Below are 22,940 nucleotides of genomic sequence, written 5' to 3'. Positions count from 1 at the left end.
ATGAAAATCGTTTTTTTGATTTTGCGTTCTGAAGTCTTATTTCTTGATTCTTATTTTATTGTTTTCTAAAAATTGATTTATTGTACGTGTGATTCTAGATTTTCTGAATTTACTGATTCTGAAAACTGGTACCTTATAAAAATAAATTTCTTCTTTTCATGATTAATTATTTTAGTCATTTTGTTGTTTCTCTGAAAACTTATTTGTTATATTCCTAATGTTTAAAATGGATATATAATTTTATTGATTTCCGATTCAATGATTTTGAATATCCGGTTCTTGTTTCACTTAATTTTTTTATTACTAGGTTTCTTATTTTTCTATTCATTTTCTTAGTTAAATTAGAAAAGTAAGAGAAGCAATCTTGTTGGTTGTTACTTTTTTTATTTCATATTTCATAATTTACATCAATTGACATCACAAGTAGGTGTTTGTTTGTTTACTTCTTTTTTTGTTCATTATTATTGTTTTATTTAAGTTTAAAATAGCAAAATGTTGCCTAAAAACATTTTTTGGAATTGAAAAAAAGAAAAAAAACAAAAACAAAAACTCAAACAACTAATACTATCTCTAAAGGGATATGTGGATAAATTTATGAAAAAAATTGATACTTATAATGCTAATTATACCAATAAGAATGACAATTGCATGAATGTGACTGTTAATGTCCTTGAGATCGGCTTTCTTTACAAATTTTTTATTATTGTAAATGATCTTATATTTTTATTTTGCTTGAGGCCTCGAATCTATTTGGATTGGCCCTGGGGATATGGAGGAGACATCGACTTAAACTCTCCCTATTAATCCACACCTCAAAATAGCCCTTACAGATGCAAGTGAATGATGCGCTGACGAACAACAACTACAACGACTTGGCTCAAGAGATGAAGAACTTCCATTTTTACATAAACAATATCGGGTTCTTCAATGGAACAATCGATAGACCAGAAGAAAATTCACCATATTATATGATGTGGATGTGTTGTGATGTCATGATAAAGGGATGGCTGACCACCACCATGGAGAAAAACATCAAATCAAGTGTAAAGTATGTAGACACGACCAAGGAAATTTGGGTTGATCTTGAAGAAAGGTTCAGGAAGGAAAGTGCACCAAGCATATATGAGCTAAACTAGTCCCTCACTATCACACAACAATACAGAGCGTCCATGTCAGGTTACTAAACTAAATTGCGAGGTTTTTGCAAGGTTCTAGCATGCAAAACTTTTTGTAACACAAATAACATATCAACATGTATGGGTATTCTGGGAATCACTTATCTGAGCTCAATTGATTTCATGCATCGCACCCCTTTCTTTGTCAAAATCCTTTTTAGAAAAATTATTTTCCTTTAAAAAGATTATCAATTCCTCAATATGAGTCCAGATACACCCGCTCGTGTGCCTGAATCCCTCAAACCAAAACTTTGATACCAACTTGTAATGTGTCAAAAATACCAACAAAAATTTTCAATTTTAAACCATCAAATCCATACAACCATTTGTTTCAAAACCAATCAAAGTAAAATGTATCTTTCAAACATCAAAGTAAAAATCTTTAAACCACAAAACCGTAACTGGAAGTATGTGAAAATGTTTAAACCAGTGCAGAAAAGCCATTAGGGGATTCTGTGCAGTCAAGTCGGGCTCTTCCCTTTGGAACTGGAAGTATGTGAAAATGTTTAAACCACAAAACCGTAAGCACAAAGCTTAGTAAGTTCCCCAAAATACAACATGCCTTATATATCAGTGGTCCCAATCCTATGTGAATGTTATGATCTAACCATACTCTTACAATCCTCCCATATTACAACCCAGTTGTAACCTTTATGCCATGATCCAACCATGGTCTTCCATGAAAGTCACAAGACAAACAAGGGTTGTGATCTAACCTTAATATTTCATATAATTGTTTTGATCCAATCATAGTCTTTCATACAAGTGTTGTGATCCAACCACAGTCTTTCATATAGGTGCTGTGATCCAACCACAATCTTTCATGCAAAAGTCACAGAGACAATCTAGCAACCTACATATTATAGGGAGAAGACTCACCTCAATCTTGAAGACATGATAAACCACACACTTGAGTCGATGATATCAAGTTTCCACTTTGGAAATGGAAGTACGTGAAAATGTTTAAACCACAAAACCATAAGCACAAAGATTAGTGAGTTCCTTAAAATGCCACACATATCAATGGGCCCAACCCTACGTGAATGCTATAATCCAACCATAGTCTTACAGTTACTCCCATATTATAGCCCAACCGTAACCTTTCTACCATGATCCAACCATCATTTTCCATGCAAGTCACAAAGACAAACAAGTGTTGTGATCCAACGACATTATTTCATACAAATGTGATAATCTAACCACAATCTTTCATACAAGTGTTGTGATCCAACCATGGTCTTTCATATAGGTTCTATGTGATGGTTTTTATGCATAAGAACAATCCTATGTACTCATACAAACACTAATTATTGGATCTAGGTTTTTTTTTTGTACATGCTTTGAATCCAAGACTTACAACCCTAGATCTATCCTACAAAATTTGAAATTAACATCATGAAAACAGATCTAAGTGTTTACCTCTATCAAATAGCTTGAAATCCTTGTAGTCTTCTTGATCTTGAGCTTAGAGTCACAATTGTTACTCCTCTAATGGTTCACAAACCCCACAAGCAAGAAGGCAATATGAGAGAGGGCGAGAGATGATAAAATCGGCCCTAGGGGTCTTATTTATACTGTAGGCTGCTAGGGTTTTAGTCTAAACCCTAATGGACAGCTTAAAGCAGCCCAATGGACCTTCTGGAATAAGGCCTTGGATGAAAATATGATGGATCCCTATCATAATTTCGTTCCTTTTTAAGTCCATAAGGTTTCCTTAGCCCAAAACTCAACTATCATACATTTGACAATTTATACCCCTTTATTTAATTAATCTCTTTTAGTCACCAAATTAATTCTTAATTAATTTATGACCAATACTAATTAAATAAATATGATTTATCCTTTAATATATTATTCTTACAATATATTAATAAACCATAATATTCTCTCTCTCTCTCTCTCTCTCTCTCTCTCTCCTTAAATTACCTTATCAAGTTGCTTTGGTGAAGGCAACCCAAAAGGACCATGCACAATCGGGTGAAGTACATACCAAATATAGTTACGGGATTAGACACTTAGGGGTGTGCAAAAAAACCGCAAAACCGTAAAACCGGGCCGAACCGGCCGATCCGAAACTGAAAAAAATCGAAACATAAAAAAACCGAAACCGAAAAAACCGGATATCAACGGGTCGGTTTTGGTTTGGATACTTAGGTATCCGCGGATAACCGAACCGAACCGCTTGATATATATATATATATATATATATATATATATATATATATATATATATATATATATATATATATATATATATAATATTATTCATTTCCATTGAACTTTTACCCATATCCCAAACAAAAATCATGATCGGCTATTCCAATTTTACACTTCTACGTTATGTTTTCTTCTATTTTTATTTTTATATTTATTATACCAATTATATTGTATGTTATTTGATCTTTATTATGTTTTTATAATTCTTTGGACTTAGTAATTTTTAGAAAGAAATCGTTGGAATGAAGTTTGTAATTTTAATTGTATTTAAATTTTTATATTTAGCGGGTACCCGTGAACCGAACCGTGGTTACCCGCCTTTATATGGTTCGGTTCGGTTCGGTTTTCTTGCTAATTCGGTTCGGTTTCGGTTAGTGCACATGAAGTACCCGTCCCGTGATGACGGTTCACAATTTTATTACTATTCGAACCGAACCGCCCCGTTAACACCCCTATAGACACTAATCCAATAATCTCTCACTTGGATAAGTCTAGTAACTATATCTCACATATGACTTCAGGACCCGATTAGCAATCGTAGCTCTTATACTTTGTTGTCAACTCTGGTCAGCAACTTGTCCTTCAGATAAGGGATCGTATAATCCTCTGTTCTAGATATCATGCTGACAATGGTTATTGTACAACATTTGTTCCTTGATCTCCGATTTGTTCGACATAGAATTCAATTGAACACATCAACTTCATTCTGACCGGGCCCGACACATAAGTCAAACCAAATCATCAAGTGGCCAAGATATCACTTTTATTCTCATAGAATAAAAGGAACAAATCAACTTCGACTCATATGCATCTATTATTTACTAATTGAATCATGCACAACAATGTGTTTTATAACATCAAGTTACTGATGCGTTTACACATCATCAATGCATAACCAACTAGCAAACAACATCCATCTCTCTAAGTTTTAAGACTTTATGATATTATCGCTTTGCGATCACTTTAGGTAAAGCACCACGAAGTGATACCAGCAAACGCGAGTTTATTCCAATGCTCAAATTGTATTCATAAGCACTCATGAGCTTTGCAACAAACCTTTGCTATGCCCAAAACCTTTTAGACAATCTACAAACAATTCATGATAGTCTTCATTCACATCTACTTCCAAAATATGAACGATTGTGGACTGTTCGAATAATCCTATTATTCAGGAAGTCAAAACATGCAAAAATAGAAACAATAGATAAATAACCAACACAAGATAGTAGCTTTACTCATAAATAACACAACTTTATTTATTCATCAACATGTCAAGTACAAAATATCTATTACACGTTTCTTATCTATCTAATCCAAACTTATATCATCCTTCAACCCAATGCTCCTAGTGTGCTGCAAGTGTTTGACCCTACTCAGTCCCTTCGTAAGGGGATTTGATGGGTTTTCTTCTAATGATACCCTCTTCACAACGAGGAGTCCATCTTCTACCCGATGTCTGATAAAATGGTATTTTATGTCGATATGTCGAGATCTACCATGATCTCTTGGTTCCTTGGTTAAGGAAACCCTCCTTCATTATCACAAAAAATTTCCATCGGCTCCTCTATGGATGGCATAACCCCAAGGTCTCTAATGAAGTTCTTCAACCATATAGCCTCCTTCGATGCTTCACTTTCCACAATGTACTCTGATTCACACGTTGAATCAGCTATGGTCTCCTGCTTGGAACTTTTCCAAGTCACTGATCCTCCATTTAGGGTAAAAACCCAGCCCGACTGCGATTGGTAATGTAACGTCCCAAATATCACGACTAAAATTTTCTTTTTAAAACATTACAAAAACCATATTAACAAAAACTGTATCATAAGTCATAACATAATTTCATAGCATTAATTCGAAATACAAACTTATTATCAGAGTAAAACATCCCATGCTAGCTGACTATGGTGTGTGCACTGCGATCTTTCCGAGCTCATTTTTTGAAAACTGAGTACCTGAAACCAAAAACTGAAACTGTAAGCACGAAGCTTAGTGAGCTCCCCCAAACTACCATATACCATACAATAACATATAAAGCACATACTGGGCCTTGCCCACTGCATCGGACCGAGGTCCGGACTAACTGGGGCCTTGGCTCCTACATCGGACCGAAGTCCAGAAACTGACTGGGACCTTGTCCCCTGCATCGGACCGAAGTCCGGACTAACTGGGGCCTTGCCCCCTGCATCGGACCGAAGTCCAGAAACTGACTGAACATAGCATAGCATAACATATCAACTAGCATGAACACATATACTGCATATTGCATCGCGCCGTAGCACGGAACACATAACACATAACACATAAATCCTATCTGAGCCACGAAGGCATCAAAAATACTAACTAATGCATCGGACCGAAGTACGGAAACTACTGCTAACTGAACGGGTCAGCATTGTGGCCGTAGACCCATTCCTACTGGAAGGAAACTCACCTGAACTGCTGAATTCTGCTGGTAACCCTCGGACTGCTAACCAACCACCGTCTGAAACGCTGCTCCTCTAACTCTCCGAGCTACCAATAACAAACCGACACTTATCCTGACAGTCCACTAAAAGTCAACTAACTCAACTCCGATCAAAGTCAAAGTCCTATCCAAATTCAACCTTCCATGTTGACCCTACTCGCCAAGTCAGTTTACTCACTCGCCCAGTTCACTGATTTCTGAGTTCTGTCCTGTCCAACTCACTGAGTCCCCACTCAACTCACTAATCTGAGCCTTGACTCGAAGGGTTTGGGGTTTCGCGACTTGACTCACTGAGTCCACGAACAGACTCGTCGAGTCCAAGGCAATCTTCAACAGACTCGTCGATTTGTTCATCCAACTCGTCGAGTTCGCCTCCATCTTCATACTACTCGCCGAGTTCACTCAAAGGACTCGCCGAGTCTATTCAGTCGTTGATCCATGCAGTGGCTTTTCGAGCCAAACAGGACTTCCAACTCATAGATCCATACTTCTAAGGCCTATCCCTCACGTAAAGTGGCAAACTTGACGTGTAGATAAAGAGATCTAGGCTTAAAACAATCCAAACTAGGGTTTAAGACAAAGAGGCTTCACTATCAACCCAAGAACAGATGCTTTATGACTTTCTAGGCCAAGATACACTCAGATCTGAAGTAGCAACTTCAGATCTGACCTTCTAACTCGAAATAGTTCTTAAGCATGGCATAAAAGCCCCAAATCTCATAGCCAAGGTTGATCTATTAAACAAAAGAGGGAAGGTAACGATTTATTACCTTTAAATGCTCAGAAATGTTCCACCAACTCTGGATCCAAAGCCCCCTTCTTACTCCACTATGACTATCTTCTCTCTCAAGCTCCAAAAAGCTTAACCAAAGGTAGATCTTGCTCCAAAACGATTATGGTGGCTAGGGTTTAGTGTTCTGTGTTAGAGAGGCTGTAAAGGAACCCTAGGGGAGAGAATGAGATGTTTAAATAGGCTCCAAGTCCCGGATTTAGGGTTTTCCTCGCTTAGAACAGACTCGCCAAGTCACCTTGGCCGACTCGCCGAGTCGGTCGCTTACTCCTCGACCCGGATCCCGTTCGGACTCGCCGAGTCCCTCCTTGGACTCGCTGAGTCTCCCCTTAAAATTGGGGTTTTCTTTCTTTTCTTGGCTTTCCAAACTTTGGGTGTTACAGGTAACTATCCCGATCCGTCTGAAAACTAGCATCACTTTACCCTCGTACCCTTAAGTCATCACTCCCACCGAGGACTAGAAATCATTCCTTGGTCCTTCGGGTCCATCCTGACCCTGAACATTCTGGAAACGCAACTCACTCAACCGACAATCTTTATGATAATCTCCAAATACTGCACTGACCCCGTAGGGGTTCACCCCTTCTTTCCTTACACGATTTCCTTGCCTTTCCATGGCGATGCTTGATATGTGTATTTTTATATATATTTTTATGCACTTTATCTTAATATTTTGGCCTTATTTATTCTATTTTAGAACTAAAGAGTACTCATAATACTTTGAATTATGTTTTGCAGCTATTTGTTGTCGATAAAGCACAAAAGAAAAGATTGAAGCGGAAACCGGGCTTAGAAGCTGAAAGAAAGAAAAGAATGCTGAGGTAGCGAGTACGCCCCGCGTACCTTAAGGTTACGCCCCGCGTACATGCTTGCACCGGATAGACTTGATCGCGTGATTATCCAGAGTACGCGCTGCGTAATCCTAAGTACGCCCAGCGTACTTAGGTCGGCCACAAAGATTATAAATATCGATTTTTAGCTAACCAGGAGGGGGGATTCGACTTCTAACCTAATTTAGTCGACAATTAACTTCTGTTAAGCCGTTTTGAGGGTCTAGAAGGCGGCCGGAAGGCCGTTAAGCTAACGGGAGCAGAGATCTGAAGGATTGGAGAGCGGATACATGTCGGTAATCATATGGATTGCTAACGTGACCATGTTTAGTACTTCCTTATGATACTTTTTGTATTTAGTTTCTGATTTGGGTGTAAAAACCTTTTACTTTGCATTTATGATTGAATGAAGTTTTGATTCTTAGACTAATTGTTATGTTAAATAATTTATTTGTGTTTAATTTATCTTGCCAAGCTTGTTCAAAGATCCTCATGTGTTAATGATGATTATTTGTTGTTAATTGTTAAGTGAATTAAGTTGTATGAAAACCTGCTTGATTTGCTTGTCTCTTATGATTTTTGATGACCATTGAGATTATAAGACTAGAAATAACGAATGTGAAACTAGGATTAACTTGGGAATAAGTAAGTTAATGTGTGAGCCTTGTTTGATGACCATCAACAAGAGGTTAATTAAATGTTTAAATTAACTAAATTTACAAGTCTTGCTTGATACGAACTGAACACTAGGAAGCATGTTAGTTTAATTAATTGATCACTGTTTGAATTAACTTGTTTGCTAAAGGATTAGTTATAGTGAACATGAATCTAATCAATTTAGGAATCGGTGAACATGAATAAATGAATTTGTGTATGCAATTGTTTATGTTTTCAAGGTGGAATTAGTCTAAACCAAAGTACCTAAAGAGATTTGTTTTCTTGTTAGTTTATCGAGGATGGGTAATTAATTATTAGTTTGAGGTTTATTAAATTATGTCTTTTATTCTTTTCGTGTGACCTATAATCAGATATATTAAATTGATCCACCGTTCCCTGTGATCGACACCCGACTTACCTAAGCTATACTGTAATCTGACTAGGTACACTGCCTATAAGTGCATAGTTAGTCTAAGTTTGTTAGGTTATAAATATTAAATTAATGGGTACTTTTGTGCACATCAATGCTCCATAACCACCTATCTCCTCTGTCATTGTGAAGACCCTGTCTCCACCAAATCTATTACTCCCGCTACTCCCAGTACGGGTCATCGTCGCCAGTATCCACTGGGCATTCTTTCTACTACCATTCGGTGTCACGCACCCCACGAACAACTGGCTGAATCCTACCATACGCTGCATACTCGCACTGCTACTGACTGAAAATTATGCTATTACATATCTGGCTTCCGGATGAACTGAGACCACCCTGGTCCCTACCAACCTATCAATATCTGCATTACCGGCTCTCACCGATCGCTGACTCAACACAACCACTAGTCGCTCCCAGCGACATTCGAAGAAACTTCCGCCACCTATGCTGCTCAATCTATTCCACTATGCTGGCACTACAATTTCCTGGGATCCCCGATCCCCTCATCTAGACACTAAGATCCTTGCCAGGTCCCACATGTGCTGCTAAAACTCACGGGCCTCGCCCATGGGTCCCACCCAACCATACTACTGAGCAACCCTGCTCTAGGTCTCACCTATACTGCTATTCTCATATGAGCCTCACCCACGGGTCTCACCCGACTATATCCTAGAGCGGCCTCTCCCAAGGTCTCACCTCTCAAGGGCTATATAGGCAACTCCTTACCATTCTCACCCATTCCCGATCCCTATCTGAATGCTAGGAGATAAGGGCCTCGCCCCGACTCCGCCAACGAAGCTACTACGGAATGCTACGGCTACCCCGTAGTCTGATAACACTTCCCACCACTGACTGCTAGTGAATGCTACGGCCGCCCCAAAGTCTTACATCACTTTCCACCAATGACTGCTGCTGAAGAAAGCCGAGGCTCTCCCGCCACTTTTCCATGCTCTACATGCTGCTTCTGCTACTGATGGGATGCTCACCTTTACCGGAATCCATACCACATACTCACCATTACCATTTACACGCACGAACTGATGGGGAGTTTCTCAAACTCCCAACCCTGAACTAATCAATCCATCAAACGCTGAACTACTTATTTTCCTTCTCATAAATCAAGTACTCGTTCTGGATTTGCGTGCTCTTACCCTTGTACACTCGGAGGATTCTCCCCCACTTCGATCCTGCTTACACCTCGATGCTCAATAAAGAGAAATCCCAATCCTTGCTACCATCCCATAATCAATCCGCTGAGGAATCCCAAGCTTACCATAGCTAGGGATCTAACCTGTCCATTCTAAAACTTATACGGCTCTGAACTAGCGAGACATACCGAATCCCTCCAAGGCATGCTACAGTTACTGCACCCTAAGTAACCTTCTCCAATAGAACTCATCCCTTAGCCACTATCCAAATATCCAAGGTATGCATATGGCATATAACTCGATCACAATCAACCCACTCAAAAATAAAATAGTCATACAGATAATGATGCAGAACCATAACAATATAACATCATGCACAAACAGAAGAACTGAAAACGGAAATCGCATACCTGCATCCTCCGGCGCTGCTCACGTCTCCAAGGTAGCCATCTGAAAAGACCTGCCTGCAACCGGAGGTGCCTCCGCACAGCCCTGACGGCCGTCTGTGATCCTCAAGGTTGCAGGGGCAGGTGTCATCACCAACTGGGGCACTGAGCTTTCTTGTGGCCCCGCTGATTGCAGTGAAAACATATCAAGTCTGATCCCTGAGTGGTGGTAACAGTACAATCCCTGCTAAAAATGACCAGTCCGACTGCACCTGAAGCAGCCCGACTCACCACCACTACCACTCCTGCGCACGCCCCTGTGCGCCCTGCCACACTTTCCGCATTGACTGCGGTCCTGATAATCCCTCGATCTCGAATTCGATCCCTTGGGCCTTTTGCCCGAACTCGCGACTACCTGAACCTCAACCGTTTTCCTCTTCCGGATCTACTCCAAATCAATTTCCCTTTCCCTGGCCCGAGAAATCATATCTTCCAGTGTCTTACAACCGTACCTGCTCACGAACTCCCTGATGTTACCCTCAACATCTCGTGATATCGGGCCTTCTTCATCTCCTCATGCGTGACATACTGCGGAACAAGAAGGGCCCTCTCCCTGAACTTGGCGGTGATCTCCGCCACAGTCTCAGTGGTCTGCATTAAATCCTGAAACTCTCGGGCCAACTGCTGCACCTCAATAATCGGCGAAAACTCCGCCCTGAACCTAGCTGAGAAGTCGCTCCAAGTCATCGCGTCCAACGCGGAATCATCACCCAAAGCATGACCAATCTCTTCCCACCAATCCCTCGCTCTGTCCTTCAGAAGACAGGAAGCGAGTCTGACCTTGTCCTCCCCAGGACACCGGCTCGTACGGAATGCGTTGGCAACATCAGCCAACCATCTGCTGCTAGCGATCGGGTCCCTAGACCCATGATAATCTAGTGCCCCACAAGCCCTGAACTCCTGAAATGTCAAGGTACGTGCTCCCAACAAAGCCATCAGCTCAGTACGGAAGGCTCCCAGCCTCTCATCCAAAATCTCCAATATACCCTCCTTGACCGTGCCAAAGATCACAGGAGTCTGAGCTAGAATACTGCACGTAACCTGGGCTGATATCAACTCTCTCATCCGCTCCTCGAGCTGCTCGACCCCTGAACCCGAACCTGATCCCTCTCCGATGCCTGATCCGCCCGCTGGTCTCTCTCGCAATGTCACCATACTGAAACATATAACATAACCATTATCATAATACTCCTCACTGCTGCGAGACCAAACATACTCACTACCAGGTTCCCGATCTTGTCTCGGCCTTTCCCGAATCGAGTACGGATCCTCTACTTTCAGTAGTACGGGCCCATACTACCTTCCACATCTATCCGTACTTTCCTCAAGAACTGCTTTGACTCCACCAGGTCTCTTTTCCACTACTACCGCTCCTAGCACTACCCCATCCTAGGCTTACCCTAAGGAAACCTCTGACTCAACCCAAGCAGCCCTCAGCTGCTGAAGGTCTCCTTGTGATGCCAATTAGCCATCACCTGGATACCATCACATGTGACGAGGCTCAGATAATCCTTCAAGTAGAGGACTCGTTCCTACAACGGTTGGACTCAAACAAGAGCTGTGCGGTAGGACCAAACCCAACACTCTGAGATTATTCAACCCTGATCACATGTGATGTACCGTATCCACCTAATGGCTAACTCCCATCACTCATAATCCCACAATGCACAAAGCAAGCAGCATTCATACAAAAGGGAAAATCTAACCATAACATACTTAAGCAATCATATCCACATAGCAAAAATCCGAACTAGGATGCAACACAACTCATAAACTCAGGCATAATCTAAACAGGCTATCCTACTACTATCTATTCAACACTATCATGCAGATCAAAAGCACGTATAATAGGCACATAAGGCATCATCCGTAGATCCTCAGTCCTAATCTAGCATGTTGTTCTACTGAAACTGATAATCATCACATAAAATTGCATGGGTAATTTGGGAGTACTTACTTGAGCTTGGCTGATTGCATGCACCACACCCTTTTCTCCTTTTAAAGTTCCTTTCTTTCTAAAATTTCTTTTCGCTTTTTCAAAAACTCTTTCTTTTCTAAAAAATTCTTTTTGAAAATGTCTTTCTTTTGAAAACCTTTTACCATTTCCTTAGTTTGAGTTTAGACACACTCGAAGTGTATCTGAATCCCTCAAACCAAGGCTCTGATACCAACTTGTAACGTCCCAAATATCACGACTAAAATTTTCTTTTTAAAACATTACTAAAACCATATTTAAAAAAACCGTATCATAAGTCATACCATAATTTCATAGCATTAATTCGAAATACAAACTTATTATCAGAGTAAAACATCCCAGGCTAGCTGACTATGGTGTGTGCACTGCAATCTTTCCGAGCTCCTCTTTTGAAAACTGAGTACCTGAAACCAAAAACTGAAACTGTAAGCACGAAGCTTAGTGAGCTCCCCCAAACTACCACATACCATACAATAACATATAAAGCACATACTGGGCCTTGCCCCATGCATCAGACCGAAGTCCGGAAACTGACTGGGACCTTGTCCCCTGCATCGGACCGAAGTCCGGACTAACTGGGGCATTGCCCCTGCATCGGACCGAAGTCCGGAAACTGACTGGGACTTTGTCCCCTGCATCGGACCAAAGTCCGGACTAACTGGGGCCTTGCCCCCTGCATCGGACCGAAGTCCAGAAACTGACTGAACATAGCATAGCATAACATATCAACTAGCATGAACACATATACCGCATACTGCATCGGGCCGTAGCCCGGAACACATAACACATAACACATAAATCCTGTCTGAGCCACGAAGGCATCAAACATACTAACTACTGCATCGGACCGAAGTCCGAAAACTACTGCTAACTGAACGGGTCGGCATTGTGGCCGTAGACTCGTTCCTACTGGAAGGCAACTCACCTGAACTGCTGGATTCTGCTGGTAACCCTCGGACTACTAACCAACCACCGTCTGAAACGCTGCTGCTCTAACTCTCCGAGCTACCAATAACAAAGCGACACTTAGCCTGACAATCCTCTAAAAGTCAACTAACTCAACTCCGATCAAAATCAAAGTCCTGGCCAAAGTCAACCTTCCATGTTGACCCTACTAGCCGAGTCAGCCTACTGACTTGCCGAGTTCATTGATTTCCAAGTTCTGTCCTGTCCAACTCACTGAGTCCCCACTCAACTCACTAATCTGAGACTTAACTTGAAGGGTTTGGGGTTTTGCGACTTGACTCACCGAGTCCAAGAATAGACTCGTCGAGTCCAAGGCAATCTTCAACAGACTCGTCGAGTTGTTCATCCAACTCGTCGAGTTCGCCTCCATCTTCATACTACTCGCCGAGTTCACTCAAAGGACTCGCCGAGTCTATTCAGTCCTTAATCCATGCAGTGGCTTTTCAAGCCAAACAGGGCTTCCAACTCATAGATCCATACTTCTAAGGCCTATCCCTCACGTAAAGTGGCAAACTTGACGTGTAGATAAAGAGATCTAGGCTTAAAACAATCCAAACTAGGGTTTAAGACAAAGAGGCTTCACTATCAACCCAAGAACAGATGCTTTATGACTTTCTAGGCCAAGATACACTCAGATCTGAAGTAGCAACTTCAGATCTGACCTTCTAACTCAAAATAGTTCTTAAGCATGGCATAAAAGCCCCAAATCTCATAGCCAAGGTTGATCTATTAAACAAAAGAAGGAAGGTAATGATTTATTACCTTTAAATGCTCAGAAATGTTCCACCAAATCTGGATCCAAGGCCCCCTTCTTGCTCCACTATGACTATCTTCTCTCTCAAGCTCCCAAAAGCTTCACCAAGGGTAGATCTTGCTCCAAAACGATTATGGCGGCTAGGGTTTAGTGTTATGTGTTAGAGAGGCAGTAAAGGAACCCTAGGGGAGAGAATGAGACGTTTAAATAGGCTCCAAGTCCCGGATTTAGGGTTTTCCTCGCACAGACCAGACTCGCTGAGTCACCTTGGCTGACTCGCCGAGTCGGTCGCTTACTCCTCGACCCGGATCCCGCTCGGACTCGCCGAGTCCCTCCTTGGACTCGTCGAGTCTCCCCTTAAAATTGGGGTTTTCTTTCTTTTCTTGGCTTTCCAAACTTTGGGTGTTACAGGTAACTATCCCAATCCGTCTGAAAACTAGCATCACTTTACCCTCGTACCCTTAAGTCATCACTCCCACCGAGGACTAGAAACCATTCCTTGGTCCTTCGTAGGTACTTAAGAATATTCTTCACCGTAATCCAATAAGCTCTACCAGGGTTCCCTTGATATCTGCTGACCATGCTCAAAGCGAAGGCCACATCAGGGCGAGTACAAGTCATAGCATACATGATAGAGCCTACTGCATAAGTGTAAGGTACTCGTCTCATATCATCTATCTCTGCCTCTGTACTCGGGCTTTGAGTCTTACTCAACGTGGTATTGCTTTGAATTGGAAACTCCCCTTTCTTGGAATTTTCCATACTAAAATGCTTTAGTACCTTATCCAAGTATGTATCCTGACTAAGTCCTATCAGTCTCTTTTCCATGTTTCTTACTATCCTTATTCCCAGAATATAAGCAGCCTCTCCGAGGTCCTTCATGACGAAACATTTCGCAATCCAGGACTTGACCTCCTGCAAGGTAGGGACATCGTTTCCTATGAGTAGTATGTCATCAACATACAATACGAGGAAGCTCACTATACTCCCACTGGCTTTGACATATACAAAAGATTCATCTTCGCTTCGTAGAAAGCCAAACTCTTTAACTTTCTTGTCAAAATAAAGACTCCATCTGCAAGACACTTGTTTCAATCCATGAATGGATTTCTCAAGCTTTCACACTCTATTTGGATGCTTCTCATCAACAAAACCCTCTGGCTGATTCATGTAAACATCCTCGGCCAACTTTCCATTAAGGAAAGTGGTTTTCACGTCCATCTTCCATATTTCATAATCATGAAACGCATCTATAGCGAGCATTACCCTAATAGATTTTATCTTCGCAACTGGTGAGAAGGTATCATCATAGTCAACTCTGGGAGTTTGAGTAAAGCCCTTCGCAACCAATCACGCTTTATAAGTATGCACTTTCCCATCCATGTCTGTTTTCTTCTTGAAGATCCACTTGAACCCGACTGTCTTACAACCCGGTACATTATCAACCAAATTCCAAACTTGGTTGTCGTACATGGACTGAATCTTGCTGTCCATCGCCTCTTTCCATTTAGCAGACTCCGAGCCTGCCATGGCTTCTTTGTAGCTGCTAGGTTCGTCCAAATTCATTAGTGTTTCATCACTAATAAACGTATCCCCTTCAGTAGTAATATGAAAACCATAAAACTGGGGTTGAAAACTAACCCTATTAGAACGTCTAAGAGGTAAGGACTCGTCAAAGGGTTCAACAGGAATTTCCTCCTCGGGTTGAGCGCCAGTGTTAGAGTTTCCCTCATCGCTTTGTTCTTGAATCTCTTCAAGATCAATTTGCCTCCCACTGTCTTCTTGGCTTATCAATTCCCTTTCTCAGAAAACTCCTCTTCTAGAAACGACGACAACATTGTCATTCGGTTTATAGAAAAGATAGGAAAAAGACTTCTGTGGATAGCCGATGAAATAACACTTCTCACTACGAGGTTCGAGCTTGTCGTGAGTCTCTCATCTTACGAAAGCCTCGCAACCCTAAACCTTAATATGTGCCAACAAGGGAGCTTTCCTTGTCCACATCTCGTGAGGAGTCTTGGTAACCTTCTTGGTGGGAACTAAGTTAAGGATGTGCGCGACAGTCTCTAAGGCATACCCCCAGAAAGACATTGGTAACAAAGTCCGACTCATTATAGAATGAACCATGTCCAACAAGGTTCGATTACGTCTCTCGGCCACACCATTCAATTGTGGCGTTCTCGGAGGCGTGAATTGCGGAACATTTCCGCATTCTTTTAGATAGTCGTGAAACTCAAGACTTAGGTACTCTCTTCCTCGGTCTGACCGAAGCATCTTGATTTTCCTGCCCAACTGATTCTCCACTTCATTCTTAAACTCTTTGAACTTTTCAAAGGTTTCCAACCTTTGCTTGATTAAGTAGATATATCCATATCTGCTATAATCATCCGTAAAAATCATGTAGAAGCGGTAATCGTCCCTCGTGTTGGATCTAAAGGGCCCGCACACATCGGTGTGTATGAGATCCAATGGACCCTCACCCCTTTCGCAAGTGCCAGTAAAGGGTGACTTGGCCATTTTCCCAAGCAAACAAGATTCACACGTGTCATATTCCCTAAGGTCGAATGACTCCAACACTCCATCCTTTTGGAGTTGGGCTATATGTTTCTTATTGACATGGCCAAGGCGACAATGCCACAGACATACTTTGTCTAGGCTAGTAGAAGAATTAATATTCAATACATCATTTCCTAAATTATCAACAACCATCACAGATCATAAATCCCATTACAAGGCAATGCATTGAAATAAAAGACACCATTCAAATAAACATTAATATAACCCTTACTATTATCAAAAGAATATATGAAACCTTGTCTAAACAATCCATGAAATGAAATAATGTTTCTTGCCATAAGTGGCGAATAACAACAATTTTCTAAATCTAACCCTAACCCACTACTCAACACTATAAAATAAACTCCGATTATGGTCATAGGCGATGATCTTCTGTTTTCCATAATCAAGTTTATCTTCCCATGTTCCATATCCCTACTTCTTAGGCCGTGCAAATCAGAACAAATGTGGTAACCACACCCTGTATAAAGAACTTATGAAGTAGCAAATGATGAGTTAGTAGATTTAATAGAATACATACCTGCGAAGGTGGGCTTAATCTTCCTATCCTTTATATCTTGTACATACCGAGGGCAATTTCGTTTCCAGTGGCCCTTCTGTTGGATAAGGTGTCTAAGTCCATAACTTATTTGGTATATACTTGACCTGACCTGGCATGGTCCATTTGGGTTGCACTTCACCCAAACTATTTATGGATAATTTTATGAGAATTTTATACTTACGATTTATAAATATATTATAAGTTATAATATATTAATATAAAGTCATGTTATTTAATTAGTTTTAATCTTGAATTAATTATGAATTAAATTAGTGATTAAAAGGGAGACTAATTAAGTCATGGGCTATTTCATTTATATGGTGTGGGGTAATACTCATTTGTTAATGGGCTAAGCTTATATGGAAGTCCATGGATGATCCATGGATCTTTAACCCATGGATCCTTGGAAGAGGAAAATACATGGGTTATTAGGGTTTCACCCTAACCATGCACACTATATAAACAAGCTTATGTTGCATGAAAAGACCACTAGTGTGTGTAATAGTGGTGGCCGATTTCTAAGTGTTAGTATACTCTCTCATATATTTTCCAAGTTTGTGGTGATTTGTGATTTCCATTTGAGGCATTCACATTATTGGTGCTTGGCTCTCAAACTCCAAGGAATCAACAATCAACAAAAGGTATGTAATTCATCTAGTTCTTTTATGTTTAAAAGTACCCCATGCCATGCTAGATAGGTTATAAACATTGGAAAATAATATTTTGCATGTACCTTAGACAAACATAGATCCAAGGTTTATTAGGGTTGCATGTACACATAGGAAGTTTTAGAATGCTCAAAACCCAACAGTGGTATCAGAGCCTAGGCTTCTTTGTTTGATACTTGATGCAAAATAGTGAAAAAAGTCGATTTTCTTGCTGTCTGCATGATGAAATCACCGAGTCCATGGAGGGACTTTTTGAGTCCATGACTAAATTCATCCTACTCGTCGAGTAGGTTCCTGCACTCGGCGAGTAGAAGCCTTAAAATGCAGATTTTCAACTTTAGCTGCTGGAAATGGACTAGAAACATTACCCTAAACTGTTTTGGTGTTTTAAAACTTGTTTTAGTTGGTGTAATGGTTGTTCTAATCCATTTAAAATAGTTTATATCAAAATTTCATGATTTGTATGTTTTGATATAATTCTTGAAACTTAGACGATCATGTTCATGTTCTTATGAATTTAGAAGATGATAGGAATTATTTGTTGAATTGTTTAGGATTAATTCTTGATCATTTATGTGTTTTAAACACACATTTAAAACACATAAGTTACATAAAAATGAAGAGTCCTCATTGTTATGAACCTTTAATTCATAAGTTATGAAATGAAAAGTTGTGAATGGTTACAAAACTTGCCCTCAAGTTTTGGAATTTGTAAAGTTTCACACACTTTAATAAGCTTTAATTCCAACCCTTAGAGTTTTAATAGTTAAAATTCAACACTTATACTATTTATAACATTAATGGTTAATTATTATATATATGTATAAGAATAAGTCGTTTTACCGTTAGTAGGCCTCATTCACAAAGCCGGTCTATAAGGGGGGTATAAGGGTGTTGCCTATAAAATGGCAGCTTAATGGGTATCCACTCTCACCCACCACTTCCTTGATCGGTGGAGGGTCGTTAGCCGAATGGGTAGGATAATGACTTTAAATTCTCATTAAAAGTATAATGATTATTATAAAGTACCTAAACATTTTTAATTCCCAATCTTAGTTACTTTAGGAAAAATGTGAACATGGTGCTAGTCCATGGAATTCACACTTTGTACCTTACCAAGTCGTTGGTGGAGCGTGTGTGGTTAACCGGCACACTAACTTGGACTAGTAAGGATCAAGAAGGGTGACTTAATGTTTGTCATAGATCAATGGAGCATGTGTGGTTAACCGACACATTGATTAGGTGATAATATTAAGGGTACCAAGTGAATTAGCATGGTTATTCACACCTTGTTTTGTGATCCTCGGCATCCCAGTCATAAAACTTGAAGGGCACAATCAAGATTGAAACTTGCCATTGAAAAGTTCAGTGAATCTCAAAAGAATCTAGAATTTCAAATCCAATTAAAACCTAATAATTCATTTCGTTTTTCATGATGGAAATTGTTGAATCGTCATTCACCTACCTTTAAAATATGCTATTACTTAGATTACGGCATCCCTATTCTAAGTATAATATATTGTGATTGGATCCTAGCCTTAATATTACATTTGGGTGTCTTATTAAGGACTCTATATATCTAATCTAAACTTGCTTTCTTCTTTCAGATGTCTTCCAACAACAATGCTTTAGGATCTAACCCAACTGGCTCTTTCTCTCTCATGAATCTTTGTGGGAGAGTCATTTTTGACGGTTCCAACTTCATGGAATGGATTAGGAACATCAGGATGGTTACTCGTTATGAGGACAAGGAATACGTCCTCGATAAGGAGTTAAAGGAGCTTGATGAGTCCACTGCTACTCCCGAGGAGGTCGCTGAATTTAGGACGCATGAGAGAGATGCTACTAAGGTAGCATGCATCATGATGGCCACGATGACAGCCGAGCTCCAAAAGTCCTATGAGGGCTTTTTCCCTTTTGAGATGCACCAAGACCTGCTGGAAAGGTACCATCAGAGTGCTCATCAGGAGCGGTATGAAATAATCTCCTCCATGATAACAACCCGCATGATGGATGGTGAATCCATCATGGGCCACGTGCAAAAGATGCAAAGGTATGTGGACCGTTTGCTCAAGCTAAACGTGAACTTCCCTGAGGAGTTGGCAATTGACATCATTTTTCACTCCTTACCTTCCTGTTATGACCAATTTTGTATGACATATCATATGAACAAGGAGGAAGTTACTCTTAGCAAACTTCAAGGACTCTTGAAGACCGCTGAAACCGGTCTTAAGGGCAAGCCGGTTGTTACCTTTACTACTCCTACTCCAACATCTACCCTTGTTTTGGCTATTGGGCAAGGCAAAGGGAAAAAGAGGAAGTCCCCTTCGAAGGGTACCAAGGGAAAGTCTATTGAAGGCTCCTCATCAAGGACCAAGAGCGGTTCTGTCACTCCTTCTGCCATTCCCAAGGATGTTGATTGCTACTATTTCCAAGACAAGGGGCCCTGGAAGCAAAACTACCCTAAGTAATTGCAGGATCTGAAGGATGGGAAAGTGAAACCCACCCACGCGGGTATTTACACAATATTGTCTAATAACTCACCACATTCTAACTCTTGGGTGCTTGATACAAGATGTGGTATTCACATATGGTCTGATTTTCAGGGCCTAAGAAGAAGTGAGGATGTGGAACACATGAAGATAAACTTGATCATGGGGAATATGAAGGCTTCACCTGTTTCCAAGATTGGAGTTTATACTTTGTTGCTAAATAATGGGTTGAAATTATATTTGAATAAATGTGTGTACTCGTCTGAAATGGCGAGAAATATTATTTCTTTTCATGGCTTGTACAAACAAGGTTTTACCTTTTCGTTTGATAATGAATGTGGTGGTATTGATGCTTTCTTTAATAATGTGTTTTATTTTAAAGCATTACCTTGTAATGGTGTGTATGAAACTGTGTCGGTTGTAGACAACTTAGGAAATAATGTATTTTATATTGATTCTTCTATTAGCCTAGATAAAGCATCATTGTGGCATTGTCGTCTTGGACATGTAAACAATAAACGCATAAGCGAACTCCAAAAGGATGGAGTCATGGAATCATTTGACCTTAAATCGAATGATAGTTGTGAATATTGTCTACTTGGAAAGATGACAAAATCACCCTTCACTGGTACTTGTGAACGGGGTGAGGGTTTGTTAGACCTAATACATACTGATGTGTGTGGACCATTTAAAACCGCCACAAGGGATGCTAATCGGTATTATGTGACTTTTATTGATGATTTTAGTATATATGGTTATGTCTACTTAATCAAACATAAGACAGAAACCTTTGAAAGGTTTAAAGAATTTAAACAGGAAGTAGAAAATAAATTGGGCAGGAACATTAAGATGCTTTGATCCGATCGAGGTGGTGAGTATCTTAGTACCGAGTTCCTTGACTATCTTAAGGAGTGTGGGATTATCTCACAATTGACTCCTCCCAGGACACCACAACTGAATGGTGTAGCTGAGAGGCGTAATCGAACCTTGTTAGACATGGTTCGCTCTATGATGAGTTGAGCTTCGCTACTAATCTGTTTTCAGGGGTATGCCTTAGAGACTTCCGCCCATATCCTTAATCTAGTCCCTACAAAGAAGGTTACCAAAACACCTCATGAGATGTGGACTGGGAAGGTTCCCAATTTGTACCACATCAAGATTTGGGGTTGCGAGGCTTTCGTGAGGCGTGAAACTCATGATAAGCTCGAACCCTGAAGTGAAAGGTGTATTTTCATCTGCTACCCATAGAAATCCTTCGGTTACCTCTTCTACAGACTCAGTGAGAATGTGGTCTTTGTAGCAAGAAGATGGGTCTTTCATGAGAGAGAGTTTATGAGCCAAGGAGACAGTGGGAGGCAAATTGACCTTAAAGAAATTCAAGAATTAATTGGTGAAGGAACCTCAGACACTAGCAATCAACCTGAGGAGGAAACTCTTGTTGAGCCAGCTGACGACTCTGTACCTCCGAGGCGTTCCACACGGGTTAGGAACACACCTGAGTTTTATTATGGTTTTCATATTACTATCGAAGGTGATACATTTATCAACGATAGTACAATGGTAAATTTGGATGAACCTAGCAGTTTTAAGGAAGCCATGGCAGGCCCGGAGTCTGCTAAATGGAAGGAGGCTATGGACATCGAGATATAGTCCATGTATGACAATCAAGTTTGGAACTTTGTTGACAATGTACCAGGTCGTAAAATAGTCGGGTGCAAATGGATCTTCAAGAAGAAGACCGACATGGAAGGAAAAGTGCAAACTTATAAGGCTCGACTGGTTGCGAAGGTTTTACTCAGACTCAGGGCATTGATTATGATGAAACCTTCTCACCGGTAGCAAAGATTAAGTCTATTAAGGTTATGCTAGCCATTGTTGCATTTCATGATTATGAAATATGGAAAATGGATGTCAAAACCGTTTTTCTTAATGGAAAGTTGGCTGAGGATGTGTACATGAATCAACCATAGGGTTTTGTCAGTGCAGAATACCCTAATAGAGTGTGCAAGCTTAAGAAATCCTTTTATGGATTAAAACAAACATCTCGTAGCTGGAATCGGTATTTCGATGAGAAGATCAAAGAGTTTGGCTTCTCGAGAAGTGAAGATGAGTCTTGCGTGTATGTCAGAGCTAGTGGGAGTAGAGTTAGATTCTTGGTATTGTATGTAGATGACATACTACTTATAGTAAATGACATCCCAACCTTGCAGGAGGTTAAGTCCTGGCTTGGGAAGTGCTTTGCTATGAAGGACCTAGGTGAAGCTGCCTATATCCTAAGGAAAAGGATATTAAGAGAAAGGAGTAAAAGACTAATTGGACTTAGTCAGAGTACCTACTTGGATAAGGTGTTGAATAGGTTCAACATGCAGAATTCCAAGAAAGGAGATTTACCGATCCAATGCAATGCCAAACTGAGTAGGACTCAGAGTCCGAGTACAGAGGTTGAGATAGCAGAAATGAGTCGATTACCGTATGCTTCCGTTGTAGGATCGATCATGTATGCTATGACTTGTACCCGCCTTGATGTGGCCTTTGCTTTAAGCATGGTCAGCAGATATCAGGGGAACCCTGGCAAGGGTCATTGGACCGTGGTAAAGAACATTCTCAAGTACCTGTGGAGGACTAAGGATTGGATCCTTACCCTTGGTGGGAGTGATGACTTGAGAGTATTGGGGTATAGTGATGCTAGTTTTCAGACTGATAGGGATAACTTCCGCTCTCAGTCGGGCTGGGTCTTTACCCTTAATGGAGGGGCAATCTCTTGGAAGAGTTCCAAGCAGGAGACGGTGGCTGATTCGACTTGT

This window comes from Lactuca saligna, chromosome 8 (assembly GCF_052625555.1).
Source record: "Lactuca saligna cultivar CGN05327 chromosome 8, ASM5262555v1, whole genome shotgun sequence".
In the NCBI taxonomy this organism is placed as follows: domain Eukaryota; kingdom Viridiplantae; phylum Streptophyta; class Magnoliopsida; order Asterales; family Asteraceae; genus Lactuca; species Lactuca saligna.
This window is presented reverse-complemented; position numbering follows the sequence as displayed.